Source organism: Bombina bombina, chromosome 1 (assembly GCF_027579735.1).
Source record: "Bombina bombina isolate aBomBom1 chromosome 1, aBomBom1.pri, whole genome shotgun sequence".
Lineage (NCBI taxonomy): Eukaryota > Metazoa > Chordata > Amphibia > Anura > Bombinatoridae > Bombina > Bombina bombina.
Window position 1 is genome coordinate 520,862,301 of NC_069499.1, and position 24,672 is coordinate 520,886,972.

The 24,672-nt window shown below is 35.9% G+C and overlaps 1 long non-coding RNA gene across 1 annotated transcript in view; it reads left to right on the plus strand.

Annotated features, from left to right (window-relative positions):
* The first annotated feature begins 727 nt into the window (after positions 1–727).
* The window catches only part of LOC128638448 (uncharacterized), a 34,533-nt gene continuing 10,588 nt past the window's right edge, over positions 728–24,672 (plus strand). The window contains exon 1 of the long non-coding RNA XR_008399094.1: positions 728–769. This is a non-coding gene — a long non-coding RNA (uncharacterized LOC128638448). The remainder of the gene's footprint in view (positions 770–24,672) is intronic.

The window sequence follows — 24,672 nt, forward strand, 5'->3', positions numbered from 1 at the left end:
TCATATTACTTTTATCATTCATATACTGGGCACTTTTATTAACACTCTTTGAGCGCAACATATGTTAGATATGATCATCCAATGAGGGCTTAACACATAACGTTCTGGCACGCCCCTTATGACTAACAGCAACATATGGGAGGACGATCATCCAATTAAATGGATCCGTACGTTATGACATATTACGACACGCCCTTGAATGACAATGATAAACATACTTTGCTTATAAATATCACAGACACCACTCGTTTACATAGAGGAACATTGCAGCATAGTCCCATATATATTCACTTCTTGATATCAACAAGTACTGACGACAAGAGAGTGATTTTGTTTATCTTCTAACATTACCTACTTGATCTTACATTCTATTTATTATAGGAAGTAGGGTCTCATCAAGTAGCTAATCTGTCTACGGACACAAGTTACAACTGCAGTAACAATTTTTTCACAATATATCAGATACTGGGCAACAGTATCATATTGCAACATATGTTCAACATGATCATCCAATGAGGGTTAAAAAAGTGACGTAAATGTATACAAACACGCCCATGCAAGACAATGATGCTTATGTCAGGAACCACCACCCTATACCTTATCCTATCGTCTCCTACCCTTTTGATTGACATACTTTTAAGCCATTCACAATATCACAAATGTTAAACAGGCATATCCAATCATTGTTTGAGGAGGGTCTTATAGACTCATAAATATTACATTTCAGCAGCGGCTCGCCACCCTTCTGAGGAAGCGTTTTTTGTGAAACGTACGTCAGGGGTCCTCTGGGATAAGCTTTGTCTTTCCGTTTTTTAATTTGCTTACCCTCGTTGTTCTTGACACTTGTAGCAGCATATTATTATACTTGTTAAAATTAATTGTAATTTAGCCCTCGGATTGTAAGGGCTTAGTCTATATTTATACTTTTGCTGCCAGATATCTTAAACATTTGAATCTAGATTAATTTAGAACTTCAGTTCAACCTGGGTGCAGTGTTTTTAATTCTCATCCTTTGCTCATGTATGTGTGGTTAATATATTATTTACTTCATAAACTTTAGTGTATGAATGTCTTGCTATAATAGAAAATTATTTTAAAAAAATATATATTTGTCTGATTAAAAATGGCAGTTGGCCAATTTTCTCTCTCACAGATTTGAGTTATCTATCCACATTTGTAAGTCTATTTACAATTTCTTGTTAGTTGTACTTTGTTCTTTAACTCTAAATCTGTGGCAGGAAGGTCTAGCAGTTAGGAGATTATAATACTCAAATTTGGCTATCTGCCTTTAACTACTGACCTCCTGTTTACACTATACTCTGCCCTACCCCCACTCACTTTTATTATAAATTTAGTTTCCCCTTAGGAATCAATGGGGCTGCGTTACAGAGCTTTAAGCTGCTTTATTGCAAGTGTTTGGCTTTTTTCAGCTGGCTCTCCCCATTGATGTCTATGGGGAAATCGTGCACGAGCACGTAAAACCAGCTCACTGCTGACTTAAGCAGCATTGGTATTGGAGTGCGGTATGGAGCACAATTTTTCTCTATGCTAACTTCTTGCCTAACGCTGGGTTTAGGAAAATGGTGACAATAACGTGCAAGTTAGCACCGCACCCCTCATAACGCAAAACTCATAATCTAGCCGAAAGCTACTAAGGAAAGATCCTAAATAGCACAGGCTATTTACAACCCCGAATACCTTTTTAGGATACCCCAATGTTTTTGTATAATGTTACTTATAGTTCTATTCTGTGAACAATAATCCAGTACTATTGGTCCTGTCTTGTTCTCCTCAAATTGTGTGTGTTCTTTTTTTTTGTATTTGAAAAATGCATTTCTCTCTTTCATACCAATAACAGAAATTACATTATCTAGAAATTCTTCTTTATAGTTCTTTTCTAAAAATCTTACTTTTAAAACCTGTGACTGTGTCTCAAAAATGGATGGTTCAGTGCAAATTCTTTTAAGTCTATGAAACTGTCCTTTTCGGAACATTTATTAGCCATCATATTGTATGCAGAGTTATGCTATGATCTCTTTCTCTTCCTTTGAGGATAACTGCTGAGGATATTTCTGAAAATAAAGACTATCTCACTTTACATCAAAGGATTTTGATATTTGGTTTTTGATTTATGGTCAGTATTAGATTTTTTGTATATTATTTTTTAACACATCTTTATTTTCACTTTATCATGGTATTGGGTTAGTTATTGTTTTACATTGTGACACATTTTTATTTATAATATATCATACATGAGTTTTAGTGCTATACCGATTGTCAGTATATTTATATAAAAATCTCAGTAGTGCTCTCCAAATAATATATCAGCTTATGGCAGGGTTATAACACAATACAAATAATAATTATCCTTAAAAATAGAAACCCTTAACCAACATGCATCTACTAGAAACCATACAATTAAGATAAATACCTGAATTCTTTTATTTAGTTAATATCCATGAACATTTTGAAATATATTTGCAATACCAGAATATGACACAATATTATATACGTTAAAACCAAATATTAAGATATGCTATCTTTCTTACAAAGCCCAGAAAAATTTACCTTAATAAATCAGCCTTATTTACAAATAGCCTTTCATTCAGTTAACACAATGGGACTAAAACCTTTAACTTTTAACATTCAAGCAATACAATCCTAACAGTGCTTATAAACAATAGGATAATATATAAATTATGCTATTTAACTGCAATTTATCATAATTCAATATTGATTTAAAACATCAGAACTTTCACAGATAAATTACTTAGCCTACCAGATACAAATTTAAACAATACCTAGGCTTATGAAATATTAACTTGAAATACAAACTGGTTCTTTAAATCTTTCAACTGTACTTTAAACTGCAGTGACTTATAATTTAACTAATAGTCTTACCAATAACCTTGAATACGTTACCAGGGTAAAGAGCAATCAATATCCAATATTCCTTAATAGGAATTATTTTACCTCAGATCACTAATAAGTGTATATTGCAATCAATGAGAAAGGTAGATTCGCTTTGCTTGAGTAAAGTGGTAATTCACGCCCAACAAACCAGTTACAAGTTTAGCTTAGCAGAAAATCTCTCTTTTCTCCATCCTGCATTCATTTTATATCCATTTTCCATCATGGGTAAATTATGGGTGGCCCTCCTTGTCTCTTCTGATTGAGTATTTGGAATACCTGATTGGATTGTCCTTTAACGGAGTTGATCATGTTTACCATGGCAAAGCATCTTTTGAACAGTTAAATTCCCTTAACTGTCCTACCGGTATTGGCCCTTAGGTGGCAGCAGACATACAGACAAAACAAATTCACCTTTACATTTCTAATCATTTTTAACAAGATAATTATTCTCATAAAATGGTTATTTAATCAGATCACACTCTCTGCATTAATCATATATAACCCCAACTATAGATGGGTAGTATTAGATTTTTTTTTCCTGATTATTCTGATACCAAATATGTTATATTATTAACATCATATTATATTAAGGCAATTTAATACTGCTAATTATTAGCTTAAAATGTATTACAATTTTATCAGTATCCTGGCATTTCTATATCTAATATGTTTTCACATAATATAGTATGCTCTATGTCTCCCACAATTCTTGCATGCAGGAATTTTGCCCATGGTCCACCTGAAATAAAATAATAAGTGTCATTAATATTTTTTTTTTTTTTCCACAAATATCTATTTATTTTCTTTAAAAACACAGAGGCTAATGTATTCATGCTTTCAAAATATGCATGTATATATACAATACACACATACATTATATATATATATATATATATATATATATATATATATATATATATATATATATATATATATATATATATATATATAAAAACACTGCTTTTTCTTCTAAATCAGTTCCCAGACTCTTCGTCTTTTACTCACCACATTGGGTCTTTTTGCACCTGAGAGTAATGCTGAAATTCTCACAAAACATGTCACTTTGGAGATCATATCACACCTTCCAGTTTGAAAGACAAATGGTATCCTGAGATGCTTGTCAAAGTTTAACAAATGTTTATTTCCCTCACTGGGGTGTTTGAATAATTTCTGCATACTAAATGGGGGGAGAGCTGAACAATGAGTTTGCACTTCCAATTAAGAGCAAATGTTGCCTTTTGAATAACTTTACCTGTTCAGTGGGGGAGAATTACACATGATTGAAGTCAGTTTGTCTGACAGAAATGAATCATTTTCTACTTACCAGTCAGATCTGAATAAATATATATATTTATTAACCTTAAAATATATGATTAAAATATATATTTTTATTAACCTTACATATACCTTGACACGATGAAGCAAAGAGAGCAATGGTCTCTTAGAAAAAATTGTGGTGTCTAACCTGATTCCTCTACGAGGCTGATTCACCATTTTGAGATCACTTCAACTTTTCTTTAAACTAATTATGAAGCAAGGAACATGGCCCCAGAAGCCATTAGTTAGCACTTGCAGCATAGTAAAAGGTGCTCATCTTCTCCGCAGCTTAATTTGTCTCTGGTTGTTGCAGAGCCCAGAACTCTGGTTTCCTGTAGATTAAACATTGTCTGGCGGTAGGTGCAGTAAGGTTGTTGATGTCAGGAATGGCCCAACGCAACCATGTGGGATCTTGTCTTCTGTTTGATCAGTTGTGCTCAAATGGTTGATCAGGGGATCTTGTATAAGCTGTTCCACCCATACCGGGATAGTATACTGGCAGACATCTGCCTAATAATCAATCATACACACTCCTGTCGATCTAGAGGTTCCCTATCTATCTGCTCTGTATTTACCGAAGTCTCCTCAACAGGCTTGGTGGGTTGAAATATAGTCAGGAAGCTATTATGTCTCTATATCAGTTCACGCTTAAGCTCACCCAAAAGACCATGTATGACTATGTGGCTGTTATGTTTGTGCATTGCCATGTCGTGATTCTTGTATAAGTAAGCAGGTTTATTCAGAGCGATTCTAGCTCTTAGATTACCCCTTTACTGGGAGGGAAGGGGTGCTGAGGTTTCCGTGACCACATCCGCCACAGATCACAGCGGTAAAGTTGCCACAAAAGTAAAATCTTTTGTTGATATGAACATTAAGAAATCATACTGTGAAAGATTCAATCTTGGATGGAAGGAGAAGAGGCTGATATTCGGTCATTTATCAGGTTCTAATCTTGCTAGTGTATGAAATGCTGCCAGCAATGTTGTCTGCCTGGAAATGCCCCCTACTAGATATATTGTAAAGCTACACACAATTCTAAGTTTTTGAGAGAGGTAAAAACTAACTTTGATAATATTTTCATCAGCTTACACTTACTACTACTAAACCCCACTTAGTATAAAAGAATACACCAAATATTAACTTTGATAAAGCTCTAGCACTCAAAATTGTATGAACGTTTTAAAAATTCTTCCTTCAAGACAATGGCATAAAATGACTAAAACTTAGTCTAATATTACACTTCATATTACTGCTGATATATATATATATATATATATATATATATATATACATACATACACAAAATTATATAATGAAATACAATAAATGTATACAGTATATATGTTATGGGTAAAGTCAGATATTGGGTAACCCAGTGGCTGTGGGTAAAGCCCAGTGTAAGATCATACATTGGGCTTTACCCAGGTAATGCTAGGGTAATTGTAGGATTACGCAAACACTTCCGGATAAAGCTAATAAAATCAGATATTGGGCTTTATCCGGGTAATGCTAATATTGCCCAAACACTTCTGGATAAAGTTAATATTTCCTATGTTTGATATGTAGCATGTTGTATTACATTAAACATTTTACACACCAACAGGAATTTAAACATCTGGATAAAGCCAATAAAATCATACGTTGGGCTTTACCTGGGTAATGCTAGGAAAACGCACCAATAAGAAATTAAACACTTGTAAGGAAAAAAAAAATCATGTTTGTTTTGTTACATGAAACATGAAACATTTTTATGTTTTGTTACACCAACAGTAAATGAAACATTTTTAATTTTCATATGTTTGTTTTGTAGCATGTTTTGATACACCAACAACCCGATGAACTGTAATTCCCGGAACTTCACTATCTTTTTTGCCTCCCTCTGGGGGGTTCAAGGGGGGCAAAGTCCCTCTAGGAGAACTCATTCCCCAAGGTTTACTTGGGATGGATGCCAGAGGATCAGTGGGGCACCTTCCTTGAATCCTCCAGGTGGAGGTAAAAAAATAGTGTAGATGGGGGAATTACATTACATAAGGCTTTAACCACAGCCAATTGGTTAATAATTATTAATTAAACCTCATATCAACATTTAGTGAATAATTCCCTATCAACAATTAGAGAATAAACCCCTTATCAACATTAACAGGTCTATTCACTAAAGGGAGAATTGTAGGAGAATTTGTATTGCTATATGGAGCCTTTTTTACTTTCAATAGCAATACGCACTGCATGCACACTGGTGAATTAATGCATTATATACACCATTATTCAATACATCACTATTTAGTGGGTAATCCCTTATCAAATTGGCACTATTCTGCAAACTACCTGTGTTAACACAGATAACTGCCTGCTTGAAAAAAATTTAACTGTATCCAGGTGCTTAAAGGGACAGTATACACTCATTTTCATATAACTGCATGTAGACACTACCATAAAGAATAAGATGCACAGATACTGATATAAAAATCCAGTTTAAAACTGATTAACAACTTACTTAGAAGCTCTCGGTTTAGCTCTTTTAAAAAGGTAGCTGGAAAGCCCACTGCAAGTGGGAGATAAGAGACTCCCCCTCCCCCTTCTTTTGTATATGAAAATACCCTTTACACAAACAGGAGAAAGCTGGAGTAGGTATCTGATGGTATTCTCATAAATCTTTGGGGCTTGGTTAGGAGTCTGAAAATCAGAGCAATGTTATTTAAAAATAAGCAAAACTATACATTAAAAAAAAAATACTTTATAGGCTATATAAATAGATCATCTACAAAACATTTATGCAAAGAAAAAATGAGTGTTTAATGTCCCTTTAAGCAAAGCAGGTAGCGATTAAATGCTGTATTCAGGCTTTGGGCTTTATCCAGGCACTCTAGGATTACTTTGTGCTTTATCCAAAAGACATTCGGTAATTCTAGGATTACCCGGGTATAGCCCAGTGTATGATTTTACATTGGGCTTTACCCAGAACTGCTGGGTAATGTCAGGATTACCCAGGTAATACTGAGATTACCCGGATTTCTGTTTTTACCCGTAACATATATATATATATATATATATATATATATATATATATATATATATATATATATATATATATATATATACAGGGAGTGCAGAATTATTAGGCAAGTTGTATTTTTGAGGATTAATTTTATTATTGAACAACCATGTTCTCAATGAACCCAAAAAACTCATTAATATCAAAGCTGAATATTTTTGGAAGTAGTTTTTAGTTTGTTTTTAGTTTTAGCTATTTTAGGGGGATATCTGTGTGTGCAGGTGACTATTACTGTGCATAATTATTAGGCAACTTAACAAAAAACAAATATATACCCATTTCAATTATTTATTTTTACCAGTGAAACCAATATAACATCTCAACATTCACAAATATACATTTCTGACATTCAAAAACAAAACAAAAACAAATCAGTGACCAATATAGCCACCTTTCTTTGCAAGGACACTCAAAAGCCTGCCATCCATGGATTCTGTCAGTGTTTTGATCTGTTCACCATCAACATTGTGTGCAGCAGCAACCACAGCCTCCCAGACACTGTTCAGAGAGGTGTACTGTTTTCCCTCCTTGTAAATCTCACATTTGATGATGGACCACAGGTTCTCAATGGGGTTCAGATCAGGTGAACAAGGAGGCCATGTCATTAGATTTTCTTCTTTTATACCCTTTCTTGCCAGCCACGCTGTGGAGTACTTGGACGCGTGTGATGGAGCATTGTCCTGCATGAAAATCATGTTTTTCTTGAAGGATGCAGACTTCTTCCTGTACCACTGCTTGAAGAAGGTGTCTTCCAGAAACTGGCAGTAGGACTGGGAGTTGAGCTTGACTCCATCCTCAACCCGAAAAGGCCCCACAAGATCATCTTTGATGATACCAGCCCAAACCAGTACTCCACCTCCACCTTGCTGGCGTCTGAGTCGGACTGGAGCTCTCTTCCTTTACCAATCCAGCCACGGGCCCATCCATCTGGCCCATCAAGACTCACTCTCATTTCATAAGTCCATAAAACCTTAGAAAAATCAGTCTTGAGATATTTCTTGGCCCAGTCTTGACGTTTCAGCTTGTGTGTCTTGTTCAGTGGTGGTCGTCTTTCAGCCTTTCTTACCTTGGCCACGTCTCTGAGTATTGCACACCTTGTGCTTTTGGGCACTCCAGTGATGTTGCAGCTCTGAAATATGGCCAAACTGGTGGCAAGTGGCATCTTGGCAGCTGCATGCTTGACTTTTCTCAGTTCATGGGCAGTTATTTTGCGCCTTGGTTTTTCCACACGCTTCTTGCGACCCTGTTGACTATTTTGAATGAAACGCTTGATTGTTCGATGATCACGCTTCAGAAGCTTTGCAATTTTAAGAGTGCTGCATCCCTCTGCAAGATATCTCACTATTTTTGACTTTTCTGAGCCTGTCAAGTCCTTCTTTTGACCCATTTTGCCAAAGGAAAGGAAGTTGCCTAATAATTATGCACACCTGATATAGGGTGTTGATGTCATTAGACCACACCCCTTCTCATTACAGAGATGCACATCACCTAATATGCTTAATTGGTAGTAGGCTTTCGAGCCTATACAGCTTGGAGTAAGACAACATGCATAAAGAGGATGATGTGGTCAAAATACTCATTTGCCTAATAATTCTGCACTCCCTGTATGTATATATATATATATATATATATATATATATATATATATATATATATATAAACACTGTGGTAAGCTGACAAAAGTGCACAGTGGCATTTACTGAAAGTACTCTATTGATCTTTTTCATCATAGTAATCAGGATTTTGCAACATAGCCTTTACTTGTCTTGTTGCATGACAACGTTGACATTAAAAGGTCAAGCACATATACTTTGTTCCTTTATACTATTGGATATATTTATTTAGGTACAAATGAATTCAATCTTGTATATTTTTTTCTTTAACCCTAACACTAGAAATGTCTGCTTGCCATTCTACTGTATTTGGCTTTTCACATATTTTATGAAACATGACTTTAACATACTTCATCTAATTTGTTGCTAAAATATGTTCCAACTAACTTTTAAAATAATGACTGAAACAGAATTTTGTTTCCTTGACAAATTAAAATAACACATCTATGGCAATTTATAAGGTCCATTTCTCTAAGGTGGAAATCATGTAACTCTGTCAAATAAATCATAATTATGCAAAAAAGACACAAACTGCTATTTATAACACAAATTAGATAGCACCAATAAGTCTTTAAAATGATTATTTGCCACTAAATTGATGGTAACTGGTATAATAATTTAGAATACAGATATGTATTAATTTAAAGAAGCATTTAATTGTGAGACAATTCTTTATTCTTAACTTTGATATTTTATTTGGGTATATTATACCATATATATGAACTAATTTACTTAGTTTTCATATATACTGTAACTCTTTATAATTGAATTTCTTCTCAAACTACAAGTATCTCACTTGGTTGCACCAACCAGCCAACAAACATGTTTGTTTAAGTCAAATGATGTTTAGTAAACATGGTCATGTCAAGTGTGTCAAAAGTCCAGTGACCCAGATAAAATTAAGCTGTAAAAAAATTACACATACTTTGACCAACTGTAAAGAAACCCACTACTCACTCAACTTGCACACATTGGGGCCGATTTATTAAAGTGCGGACGTAGCGTATTATCCCCGCCGCCCATCGATAAATGCCGACAGCATACGCTGTCGGCATTTATCATTGCACAAGCATACGCTGTCGGCATTTATCATTGCACAAGCAGTTCTTGTGAACTGCTTGTGCAATGCCGCCACCTGCAGATTCGCGGCCAATCAGCCGCTAGCAGTGGGTGTCAATCAGCCCGATCATACAGGATCGGGCAGATTGAAGACCGCTTCCTCAGGCTCGCACGGAAACAGGGGCATCAAGCTCTATTCAGAGCTTGATAATTTGGCCCCATTGTCTTCTGATTGGCTTTGAACATATTTCTTATTTTCAAAATATTTTATACCTTTGCAAAGATTTTTGACAGACTTGTAAACTGACTCACAAAGCTGAAGCCAAAAGACGTGTAACATTTTTAAATAAAATTTATAGCATATTTCATTGATATACTTTTGTGTGTTTGGGGGGTGCCTGCATTTCATTAATTATATCTAAATAGGGTTTCAATCACAATCTACCGGCTACACTACATGCTACACTCCTTATTACAAGTTAGAAAAAATATATTGGGATAACATAGTGTCCCTTTAAGCCTTAAGAAGATGAATTGTGCTATCTCTCTGTGATAAACTTTAAAAACCACAAAATTAAATTATACCCCAATGGCAAATAACTTAAAAAATAAAATATTTGTTTTTGGTGGGTTTCCATTGTAAAATGTGAAGTATTTTCTATTATTTTCTGCTGATTTGCATATAAGGAGATGTTGTTATTATTTGCTATTGTTTGTTTCTCCCATTGCACTAGGATGTTATTCTGATGTGGTGGTTTTGTGTCATAATAAATATGAATATATTTAGATATTCCTGTTTTTTTATTTTTTATTATAGTGCTATTCTTATTAATAGAATTTTTTTCATAAACATATTTTTATGTTTCATGGCTTGCTTGATATACTTATTCTAAAGAACCAATTTGGAGTAATATTTTACCTGTGCTATTACAGTAATAAATTACCAGCACTCTTAATTTTTATACAACAGAAAATTACATTTGCAGATTTTATAATGGATACCAACTGCAACAGTGCTTTGCTTTTTAACTCTGGCTGCTTTATAGTTTATTTCTACTATATTAAAACAAGAAGTGGTATTTAAAGGGACAGTCTAAACTTTAGTAATCTTAAAGTCTTGCCTTAGATTAAGCTGCAAATAGCCTCCTGCACCCTTTCTATATCATGCAGCAGGAACAGTAAAAAATATATTTCAAAATTAATATTGTTTCTGGCTAATTTAAAATTGCTGCAATGCTCCACCCACTGATGACATCACGATCTGGGCTGCATTAAAGGCTCACTAGTTACAAAAGACTAGATGGATTCAACAGACTGTCAATGCTATTCAGCAGACTAGATGTGTCTAGATGCAGTCCAGATCATGATGTCATCAGTGGGGGGAGCTTGGCAGCCATTTTAAATTAGCCAGAAACAATATTAATTTTAAAATAACTTTTTTTACTTTTCCTGCTGCATGATATAGAAAGGGTGCAGAAGGCAAGACTTCAAGATTACTAAAGTGAAGACTGTTCCTTTAAGGTCAAAAAATAAACTCTGTATGATGTTTTTATATATCAGAAGTTTTCATTGATAGTTAGTTTTTTTACACTAAAGGACAGATTACGAGTAGAGCACTATTTAGCGATTCTGCTTGAACACTAACTGCGCTAGAAGAAAACTTTTTGCGTGCGTAGGTTTGTGCCTATAAATTGAAAATAAAAAGTTATGGCTTGCGCGCTAACCTGATGCACCCAAAAAGACGAAGTTAGAATATACACATATAAATACATAAATACATATGTACACACACACAAGAGAGGGGGAGAGAGAGAGAGAGAGAGAGAGCAAATGAGGGGGATAGAGAGCAAAAGAGAGGGGGAAAGAGAGAGAGTGGGGAGAGAGAGGGGGGAGCAAAACAGAGGGGGAGGGGAGAGAGAGCAAAAGAGAAGGGGGAGAGAGAGAGCAAAAAAAGAGGGGAGAGAGAGAGCAAAAGAGAGGGGGAAAGATAGAGCGCAAAAGAGAGAAAGAGAGGGAGTAGAGAGAGAGCGCAAAAGAGAGGGGGGAGAGAGAGAGCGCAAAAGAGAGGGAGGAGAGAGAGAGCGCAAAAGAGAGGGAGGAGAGAGAGCGCAAAAGCGAGGGGGAGAGAGAGCGCAAAAGAGAGGGGGGAAAGAGAGCGCAAAAGAGAGGGGGGAAAAAGAGAGTGCAAAAGAGAGGCGGGAGAGAAAGCAAAAGAGAGGGGGAGAGAGGGAGAAAAAGAGAGGGGAAGAGCAAAAGAGAGGGGAGAGAGAGCAAAAGAGAGGGGGGAGAGAGAGAGCAAAAGAGAGGGGGCGAGAGAGCAAAAGAGAGGTGGAGCGAGAGAGAGCGTAAAGAGAGGGGGGAGAGAGAGCGAGAGAGAAAGCAAAAGAGAGAGGGGGAGAGAGAGCAAGGGGTGGGACTGCTGCACTGCAAAAAATGGCCTGTGTGAACAGACTTTAGGACTAGTTCTAGCATAAATCGCGATTGTTCTCAAACAGTCTCATTTACTTTCAACTTATAATAGGAGCGCAATTTAGCTTGTGCGTAAACTTATGCAAAAACCTGATATTGCTCCTGTGCAAATCATAACATTCCACTTGTAATCTGGCCCTAAATGTGTTGTGTCAGTGCAATGCAGACTTCATTAGTTTTCTACACAGTAGAATACATTATGTTCATTTCTATACAAATTTGTTATTTTTATATTCTGTTCTATGCTTAAAGGGACAGTATACTATAACATTGTTTTTCCCTTAGTGTGCTTTCAATTACTTTTTTTACCAGCTGCAGAGCATAAAATGTATGAGATTTATGACTTATTTGTGTATATGAAAACACAATTTCAAATGCCAATATAAGGGTAATGGAAATAATTGTAAACAATTTAATAAACTCCAGCAGGTAAAGTGGATCATTGGGAACAAATTTAAGGGAAGAAAATGTTTGAGTAAACTGTCCCTTTAAGCAACAACATGCTATATACATCTTATCATTGCTTCATCATGTATTTTGTAGAGCCTTAGTAGTATTCTGACAATTTCTGGACTCTTTTGCACTGCATATTTTTTAATGCAACACTCCTTATTACAAATGAAAAGAAAAAAAAATACTTATAAGCACACAATGAGCATTCATATTTCCTTGAGATGTTCAAATAAAAGTATTGCTGCTCTTTTGGACTTGGATACAGAGTACGTTTACTTATAATTGGCATTCTAGGTCATGTCACACATGATTCTACTTCTTACAGCTAGGCCACAATAAGCTGGATTCTATGACTCATAATGAAATAAAAATTGTATTCAACCTGGATATCATTAAAAAAAAATTCAAGACACGAATTTGAGCTTATTGGCTCAAAAAAAAAAATCCATTCCACGACCGGTTTTGCTTGTCATGTAATACATTTGTTTATCAGCAAAGCTTCTTTACAAGCTGCTAGATATTTAATTGTGAGAAGCAAGTATGTAATTCAAATGCAAATGCAGATATTATACCTGAATAGTTAATACTTCTTAAAACAAACAACCAATACCAGTATTATTAAAATGCAGAGTCTTTCAGTCTAAAAATTAGCATGTTTAACATGTTCTATTAATGCACCCAATGAAAATCTTTAGGCAAAATTAAGAATTAACAAACTATACTTTTTTTTCATTAAAAATACTAAACAAAACTGTATTTTAGATCATGTTCAATTCATTTTATACAAATTAAAGGACCACTAAATGCAGAAGAATGGCATAATTAATGGGTGCATAGTAAAAAGACAATGCAATAACACCTACTCAAATTTCAAATAAGCAGTAGATTTTTTTCTGGCAAATTTATTTTTTCTCCCAAAAAGAAGCCTTTTCCCTAGAAAGTGTGTGTAAAATTTGATAATGGAACTAAATTGGAAAATGTCTTAAAAATGATTGCTCTTTTTGAATCATAAACGTTTATTTTGACTTGAGTGTTCCAAGTTTAAGATGCAATATAAAATCGTAATAGTGACTCAACCTATGGGTAACCAAAAGGTTTAATATGAAAAAAATAAGAGACTCACCATTTAAAATATACATTTAGATTAAATTAGCAGTTTAAGGTAAAACACAATTTTTTTATTTTTCTTATTTTTTTTGTTTTAAAAGAGCTTTATTGATTGAATCACAGGTTTACAATATTCACAACCATGCTTCCATTACATCATGAAATAACATATAATTGTGTAAACCGGACCATACATATATATGGCTCTCTCTTTCTTTTTTTATTTTAAACAGTTTGTCTTGCTTTAAAGAATTAAATAAAGTAAACTTCATACAGAATTTTTGGTGAAACCGATGATTTCTCAGCCTCGCGCCCAGCTGTGTACCTAAAGAAAGCTACACTCCACTAGCGAGAAAGGTAGAATAGGCATAGAAAAGGGAAGAAAAAAAAAAAAGGGGAGGAGGAGAAGAAACATAGGATATCCTTCCCTCCCTCCCCTCCCCTCTTAAATAGTACCGTTCCAGATTGCCTGGATCATCTCATGGGTATCAAGTTTGTTTATTTTGAGATAATGATATCTCTCTAGAGTAATGAGGTCCAGGACCTCCCTCCTCCATTCCTCCACTGTTGGAACTGATTGGGTTTTCCATCTTTTAGGTATAAGTTTTTTTGCTCCTGTAATCATTATCAACAGGAGGGCCAATTTGGCCGGTTCTTTGACAATTGGTAGGGAGGAAAACAGTATACTTTCCGTAGTATTTGATATGTGAATGTTCAGAACTTCTGACATGATGGGGATAATTTTTGTCCAATAATTGCCCAGTTTGGGACATGAGCACCATATATGTGACAATGAGCCTTCTTCGCCGCAGCCTCTCCAACAGGAGCTGCTCAATGAGGGGAAAATTCTGTGAAGCCTGACCGGGGTAAGATACCAGCGGCTTAAGAGTTTAAAGTGTATCTCTTGTATAGTAGCGGAGACCGAGGAGCGTTTCATGAGCTCAAAGGCCCTCAGCCATGTATCGACCTCTAGTTCTTGGGGTAACTCCTTATTCCATGCAAAAGTATAAGTTGGGAGTGGTGTGTCAGCGTCAGAGGAAATTATTTTATATAAAATGGATGTGAGATGTCTTGGTGTGTTTGGAAGGGTGCAAAGGCCCTCAAAAGTTGTGGGTTCTCTGCCTAGGTTATCCCTATTTTTGTGGTGAGAGATGTAGTGGAGCAATCTGTTAAAGTTGAGCCACAAGGAGAATATTTCCCCGTGGGGTAAAACACAATTTTAAGTAATGTCAAACTTATATGTGAATGGATTTTTAATTACCCTAGCCCAATGCACTAGAAAAGCCTAAACACAGAAATTGTATGGACCACTAACCCTCATTTTAACCAATACATCCAAAAGTCTTAATATTAGGGATGGGAGAATGTTTGAATTTTGATACATTCGTTCTTTGGAATCGAATTGCGAATGTTTATATAACATTTTAACATTCTATTTTCAAATTTTCGTTTTTTAATTTTTCAAGAAAATTTGAAAATATTTGTTCGAATAATAGAATGTTTAGCTATGTATTCATTCAATTTTAAAATGTAATATTCAAATTCGAATGTGACATTCGAATGTAACATTCAAATTCAAAATAGTATTTCTAGTCTACAACTGTGTTTAATAAATGTAATATTCGAATTTGAATGCTAAATTTGAATTTGAATGTGACATTCAAATTCAAAATAGTATTTATAGTCTATAACTGTGTTTTATAAATGTAATATTCGAATTTTAATGTCACATTCAAATTCGAATGTCACATTCGAATGTCACATTCGAATTAGAAAGTGACATTCGAAAACTGTAAATAACATTCGATAATAGAATTTTTAAGAATATTTGTTTGTATCAACATTCTATTATGTAAATCGAATTTCTACAATAACATTCGTTCTAACATTCAAATTTGAATATAAACACATTCGCCCATCCCTACTGAATATCCTTGTCATATACCACATACCTTTTAAACCTTTTTTTATTAATGTTCATATAAATATTTTTTATCAGATAGTGTATATGTGAGTGTAACATTTTAAAATACTTTTTAATATATTTATGTTGTGTTTCACTTTGACACACATTGTTTTTAACCCTTATACTTTACGCTAGGGTGTAAATGTATTATATGCCAGGTGGACATGATTCGCTGTAGCGATTAATGTCCGTCTGACATCGCTAAATGCCGACACCATACACTGTCTGCATTTAACACTGCACAAGCATTTCTTGTGAAACCCTTTTGCAATGCCGCCCCCTGCACATGTGCGGCCATTCCTCCGCTAACACGGGTGTCAATCATCCTGATCGTATCGGATAGGGATAATTGCAGTCTGCCACCTAAAAGGTGATGGACAAGTTAAGGAGGAGTGGTCTTATGACTGCTGTTTCTTAACTGAAAATTCCAACAAGCCGGAAACTGCGTTCGGAGGCAGCAGCAACCGCTGCTTGTTAAATACGGCTCTAGGTCTTCAATCGAGCAGACCTTACACCAGCAAATTTTTGCGCTTGAGCAAAAGAAATTTAATTTAAACTTGTAACACACGCGCAAGTTAGCGTGGTTGCGATATCAGTTAGCAAGACCCGTGCATAGCGCATCACTTGTAATCTAGCCCTGTGCGTTTAACTCTGGCAATATGACAAAATAATGACATGCTCTAATTGATTAGAACATGTAATTTCTGCACTAATAATCCTCACACTGTGGAGCATATGGGCCGCGGATGAACAGGATTGAGCGTGTAATGCCTGCCCCTTCTCTTTCACGACCAATCGCATGAGAGAAGAGATTGTCAATCAAGCGATCTAATGACCTGGGCTTCTTACATGGCAGGAAGCAGGCTTGCATATGTAAACCTGCCCCGCAAGGGCTCTGGAGCAGCTTTCGCTGATTAGTACATGGAGCCCTGGGTATTACAAGAAAAGGAAATGCTATAATTAATTTATGCATAAATTAATTTTGCTACTTTCCCTTGAATTTTGTGTGTTTAATACCCACGAAGGGTAAAGTTGGGAGCCACAGGAAATTGCAGGCCCCAAGCAGTACACAGCCAGGGAGCCATCAGTAGTGCCAGTCTTCATCTCACCTCAGAGGGACTTTTTCTTTGTGTAAAATGTAATTGTGCGGGGGTAAAAACTTAAATATCAATGGTCAGAAGCACAAAAATGGATTAAAGCATGTCATGTTTGCATTAGAATGACACTTCAAATACACAGTGTATTAGTAGAAAAAAGGGCTAAATTATTTTATGAGTACAGAAAAGATTGTTAGAAAGAAAAGAATCACCAGGAAAACAAATCATATGCTGTAAAGTAGGTTAATATTAGATTATCAGTTAAATGGAGTCTCACCTGCATTGATAATGTACTGAGTAAATGGAATAATGTATGAAGTTCTATAAAAGGGTATGCATATGAATATATGATTGCGCACATTGACAATAATGGTTGGCTGTAGGGTTCCAGATGTCCCCCACAAAATAACTGGGCAACCTGTAGGTGACTGGACACAGGTGGTAAGTGGGAACACACACTGCACCCTCAAAAAGCTCAGCCTTAGTTACCACTCTTGATTGCAGCATGTATATTTTTCACAACTAAGCTTAGCTTCCCTTTGGCTGCCAGTTACAGGATGACCAATAATTGTATCTCTTTAGCTGCAGATAACAGAAGTACAAAGTAGTGATTTGTCGCTCTTGACAGGAACACAAATAGAACAGTGATTTAACAACTCATGACTGCCACTAACACATAGCACAGAACATACACAGTGTCAATTCTTTCTGGAACATATTTGGAACTCAATGAGACATAGGAGGCATTCATGGGACTTAAAAAAATGGACATTCAAGTATCCAGTATTTTTTTGTAGATTTTACTGGACAATCTGATAAAATACTGGATTGTCCAGTTAAATAATGGCCACCTGGCAACTCTAGTTGGCTGTAGCGACCGTTACTAATTATAAAACAAAAAACGCAGTTAGTGCAAGGCTGCAGGCTGCAACAACAATTTAATTTTAATTATGCACAAATAAAACAGACATATTTTAAATGCTTCCCTGGACATGCTTTAAATTAATTCATAGAGGCCCATTTATCAAGCTCCGAATGGAAGGCCCGTGTTTCTGGCTAGTCTTCAGAAGCAAGGAACATGGGTCATTTTTTTCTACAGCCAAATTATTTTGCAGTTTTTCTAGAAAGTTTCTGGTTAATCCCCAGTACATTTTGCAACCGTTTTGCTCTGGGTTTAGATGCCTGTGTAAGGGGAAAAATCTAATCTGAGAGTGCTGGCCAGGCTATGGGATGTGTCTCCAGGTTTGCTCGCAATAGATTAGCGATCCACTTGTAATTTAGCCCAAAGTATTTTTATTAAAGAGATGAGCATCATTTTAATACATCTCCATGTATTTTTTCCAGAGAAAAAACGGTCCAAGTTTATTTTAATAAAGTGATTATTTTACTAGTAAAGGGATATCCACAATAAATAAATTATACTCTTTAAAAATCTATTTGTCTAACTGAAATCCAAATCACAAAGGCCTAGATTTGGAGTTTGGCGGTAGCTGTGAAAACCAGCGTTAGAGGCTCCTAACGCTGGTTTTAGGCTACCGCCGGTATTTGGAGTCATTCAAAAAAGGGTCTAACGCTCACTTTTCAGCCGCGACTTTTCCATACCGCAGATCCCCTTACGTCAATTGCGTATCCTATCTTTTCAATGGGATCTTTCTAACTCCGGTATTTAGAGTCGTGTCTGAAGTGAGCGTTAGAAATCTAACGACAAAACTCCAGCCGCAGAAAAAAGTCAGTAGTTAAGAGCTTTCTGGGCTAACGCCAGTTTATAAAGCTCTTAACTACTGTGCTCTAAAGTACACTAACACCCATAAACTACCTATGTACCCCTAAACCGAGGTCCCCCCACATCGCAGACACTCGATTAAATTTTTTTAACCCCTAATCTGCCGACCGCCACCTACGTTATACTTATGTACCCCTAATCTGCTGCCCCTAACACCGCCGACCCCTATATTATATTTATTAACCCCTAACCTGCCTCCCACAACGTCGCAGCCAGCTACCTACAATAATTAACCCCTAATCTGCCGACCGCAAAGAGCCGCCACCTACATTATAGCTATGTACCCCTAATCTGCTGCCCCTAAAACCGCCGACCCCTATATTATATTTATTAACCCCTAATCTGCCCCCCTCAACGTCGCCTCCACCTGCCTACACTTATTAACCCCTAATCTGCCGAGCGGACCGCACCGCTACTATAATAAAGTTATTAACCCCTAATCCGCCTCACTAACCCTATAATAAATAGTATTAACCGCTAATCTGCCCTCCCTAACATCGCCGACACCTAACTTCAATTATTAACCCCTAATCTGCCGACTGGAGCTCACCGCTATTCTAATAAATGTATTAACCCCTAAAGCTAAGTCTAACCCTAACACTAACACCCCCCAAAAATTAAATATAATTTTAATCTAACGAAATGAATTAACTCTTATTAAATAAATTATTCCTATTTAAAGCTAAATACTTACCTGTAAAATAAATCCTAATATAGCTACAATATAAATTATATTTATATTATAGCTATTTTAGGATTAATATTTATTTTACAGGTAACTTTGTATTTATTTTAACCAGGTACAATAGCTATTAAATAGTTAAGAACTATTTAATAGCTAAAATAGTTAAAATAATTACAAATTTACCTGTAAAATAAATCCTAACCGAAGTTAAAATTAAACCTAATACTACACTATCAATAAATTAATTAAATAAAATACCTATAATTATCTATAATTAAACCTAACACTACACTATCAATAAATTAATTAAGTACAATACCTACAAATAAATACAATGAAATAAACTAACTAAAGTACAAAAAAAAAAAGAACTAAGTTACAAAAAATAAAAAAATATTTACAAACATTAGAAATATATTACAACAATTTTAAACTAATTACACCTACTCTAAGCCCCCTAATAAAATAACAAAGCCCCCAAAAATAAAAAAATGCCCTACCCTATTCTAAATTACTAAAGTTCAAAGCTCTTTTACCTTACCAGCCCTGAACAGGGCCCTTTGCGGGGCATGCCCCAAGAAGTTTAGCTCTTTTGCCTGTAAAAAAAAACATACAATACCCCCCCCAACATTACAACCCACCACCCACATACCCCTAATCTAACCCAAACCCCCCTTAAATAAACCTAACACTAAGCCCCTGAAGATCTCCCTACTTTGAGTCATCTTCACGCAGCCGAGCCAAATTCTTCATCCAAGCGGAGCAAGAAGAGGTCCTCCATCTGGTAGAAGTCTTCATCCAAGCGGGGCAGAAGAGGTCTTCCATCCGATTGAAGTCTTCATCCAAGAGGCATCTTCTATCGTCATCCATCCGGAGCGGAGCGGCAGCATCCTGAAGACCTCCGACGCGGAACATCCATAGGATTCTATCAGCCAATCGGAATTAAGGTAGGAATCAAGTTCAATCCGATTGGCTGATCCAATCAGCCAATCAGATTGAGCTCGCATTCTATTGGCTGTTCCGAATAGGATTGAACTTGATTCTGATTGGCTGATTCCATCAGCCAATCAGAATATTCCTACCTTAATTCCGATTAGCTGATAGAATCCTATCAGCCAATCGGAATTCGAGGGACGCCATCTTGGATGACATCATTTAAAGGAACCGTCATTCGTCGTTCAGTCGTCGGCCAGGATGGATGTTCCGCGTCAGAGGTAAAAGAGCTTTGAACTTTAGTAATTTAGAATAGGGTAGGGCATTTTTTTATTTTGGGGGGCTTTGTTATTTTATTAGGGGGCTTAGATTAGGTGTAATTAGTTTAAAATTGTTGTAATATATTTCTAATGTTTGTAAATATTTTTATTTTTTTTGTAACTTAGTTCTTTTTTATTTTTTGTACTTTAGTTAGTTTATTTCATTGTATTTATTTGTAGGAATTGTATTTAATTTATTTATTGATAGTGTAGTGTTAGGTTTAATTGTAGATAATTATAGGTATTTTATTTAATTAATTTATTGATAGTGTAGTGTTAGGTTTAATTGTAATTTAGGTTAGGATTTATTTTATAGGTAAATTTGTAATTATTTTAACTATTTTAGCTATTAAATAGTTCTTAACTATTTAATAGCTATTGTACCTGGTTAAAATAAATACAAGTTACCTGTAAAATAAATATTAATCCTAAAATATCTATAATATAATTGTAATTTATATTGTAGCTATATTAGGATTTATTTTACAGGTAAGTATTTAACTTTAAATAGGAATAATTTATTTAATAAGAGTTAATTAATTTTGTTAGATTAAAATTATATTTAATTTAGGGGGTGTTAGTGTTAGGGTTAGACTTAGCTTTAGGTGTTAATACATTTATTAGAATAGCGGTGAGCTCCAGTCGGCAGATTAGGGGTTAATAATTGAAGTTAGGTGTCGACTATGTTAGGGAGGGCAGATTAGGGGTTAATACTATTTATTATAGGGTTAGTGAGGCGGATTAGGGGTTAATAACTGTATAATAATAGCGGTGCGGTCCGCTGGGCAGATTAGGGGTTAAAAAGTGTAGGCAGGTGGAGGCGACGTTGTGGGGGGCAGATTAGGGGTTAATAAATATAATATAGGGGTCGGCAGTGTTAGGGGCAGCAGATTAGGGGTACATAGGGATAATGTAAGTAGCGGCGGATTACGGAGCGGCAGATTAGGGGTTAAAAAAATATGCAGGGGTCAGCGATAGCGGGGACGGCAGAATAGGGGTTAATAAGTGTAAGGTTAGGGGTGTTTAGTCTCGGGGTACATGTTAGATTGTTAGGTGCAGACGTAGGAAGTGTTTCCCCATAGCAAACAATGGGGCTGCGTTAGGAGCTGAACGCGGCTTTTTTGCAGGTGTTAGGTATTTTTCCATCTCAAACAGCCCCATTGTTTCCTATGGGGGAATCGTGCACAAGCACGTTTTTGAGGCTGGCCGCGTCCGTAAGCAACTCTGGTATCGAGAGTTGAAGTTGCGTTAAATATGCTCTACGCTCCTTTTTTTTAGCCTAACGCAGCAATTCTGTGGACTCTCAATACCAGAGTTATTTTAAAGGTGCGGCCAGAAAAAAGCCAGCGTTAGATACGCGGGTCGTTACCGACAAAACTCTAAATCTAGCCGTTAGAATGAAACATCAAATTCCTTAGCCAGAATCAGACTTTGAAAATAGATTTAAAAGTAACCAGATTTTTCTTCTACCCAGAATCCCTAGGCAGCTGTGTGTTGGGAACCATAGCAGTGTATTGCCTAAGGGCGCTAATAAATATTGTTGCAGTGTTTCTTAATGGTAAAAATATGTTTTAAAGAAGCTTTGCAAAAGCATTATAAGCATGTATAAGCATGTGATAAAATGTTACAAATGGGCTCAGTACTCCCAAAAGACTAAAAAAGCAGCATGGATAAACTATAAAACATAGTGCAGATGCAAGATAGTCACTTCCTGGATTTTTTGAAAAATAAAAAAAAAAACAATAACAAAAGATGATGTAATCTTTTTTGCTATAAATCCAATAAGTGCATATTATTGTGCGAATATATACATATACAGTATAGCAATTTTTTATTTTTGTTTATTACTCTGTGTCTGTGTATCTAAGTCTTTCTATGTGAGTGTCTGTGAGTGATTTTGTGTCTTTGAACGTGTGTGCGTGTGTGTGTCTCAGGAATGTTTCTGAATGTGTTTGAGTCTGTTAGTGAGTACATGTTCCTGTGTGCCTGAGTATTTCTGTTTGTCTGTTAGTTTGTGTTTGCCTTTGATGTTTTTGTTTGTGGGTGCCTGAGTGTTTCTGAAGACTTTTAAGTATCCAACTATTGATCCTCTATTGGGTTCATATGTGTGTTTATCTGACTCTGATACTAGCTAGTGCCTCACCAGTCAGTGACCTCACAGCAAGTCACTGCTTACAGAGAGGTCTGTCCAAGTCATGGGATGTGCACCAGTTTATTCTGAGATTGCTGCCTAGGTCGTGTGATGTGCACCAGTTTATTCTTAGAGTGCTGTCAAGGTTATTGGATATGCACCAGTTAATTCAGGTCATGTGACGTGCACATAGTTTATTCTGAGAGTGCTGGCCAGGATGTGAAGTGCACTCAATGTATTCTGAGAGGGCTGCCCCGGTCATGTGATTTTCACATAACGTATCCCTAGAGTGCTGCCCAGGACATATGAAGAGCACTCATTTTATTCTGAGAGTGCTGCTCAGGTTATGGGATGTGACCCCAGATCATGGGATGTGCCAATTAATTTTGCTAAATACAAGTGCACTCAGTCCAATCTGAGAGTACTGTTCATCACTGTTGGGGGGGGGGGGGGTTTGTTTAAAGAAATGTATTCATTTTTAACATTCACATAAGATAAAATGACTTATTATAACAGTGAAGTAACATCAAGTATATCAATCCTCAAAACAATGATCATTTGCAACAGAGTCCATTACTTAAAAATTACCTTTGATCTTCATGAATAATTGTACGACTTCCTAACCATCTATACCTATATATACCTATATATATATATATACGGCCGCGGAACTGAATACGCTCTCCATATTTAACAAAAAGCTGTCAAAAAGCTGCGCACCAAATACGTGGCGATGAGCAACGGACTGTTGTTAACTAACAGTCATCGATCTTGCTGCTATTCGGCTTTTTCACAGCTTTATTTGTATACTGTCACTAAACACAGTCACTATACTAAAATGTTTAACCCCTATCCCGCCGCTCCCGGACCCTGCTGCAACTAAATAAAGTCATTAACCCCTATCCCGCTGAACCCAGACACCGCCGCAAAACTAATAAACTTATTAACCCCTATCCCGCTACTCCCCGACACAGCTGCAACTCTAATAAACTTATTAACCCCTATCCCGCTTGTCCCTGACACCGCTGCAACTCTAATAAACTTATTAACACCTATCCCGCTGCTCCCTGACACCGCTGCAACTCAAATAAACATATTAACCCCTATTCCGCCGCAAATAACTAAATGTATTAACCCCTAAACCTCTGACCTCCCACATCACTAACACTTACTAAACCTATTAACCCCTAAACCGCCAGCCCCCCACATTGCCATAAACTAAATTAACCTATTAACCCCTAAACCTAACAACCCGCTAACTTTATATTAAATATTAACTCATCCCTATCTTATAATAAATGTAAACTTACCTTTAGATTTAAATTAAACTTTATTAAACTAATAATTAATCTACCCTAACTGTTATACTAAAATTACATTAAACTATATTAAACTAATAATTAACCTACCCTAACTGTTATACTAAAATTACATTAAACTACAAATTAAATTAAATATATTATATATTTAAAAACCTAACCCTACTCAAATAATTTAAATCTACTATTAAAAATTACAAAGTTACAAAAAACTAACAACTAAGTTACACAAAATAACAAACACTATCGACTAGATTTAGAGTTTGGCGTTAGCCATCAAAACCAGCATTAGAGGCTCCTAACGCTGGTTTTGGACTACCGCTGGTATTTAGAGTCAGTCAGGAAAGGGTCTAACGCTCACTTTGCAGCCGCAACTTTTCCATACCGCAGATCGCCTTACGTCAATTGCGTATCCTATCTTTTCAATGGGATCTTCCTAACGCCGGTATTTAGAG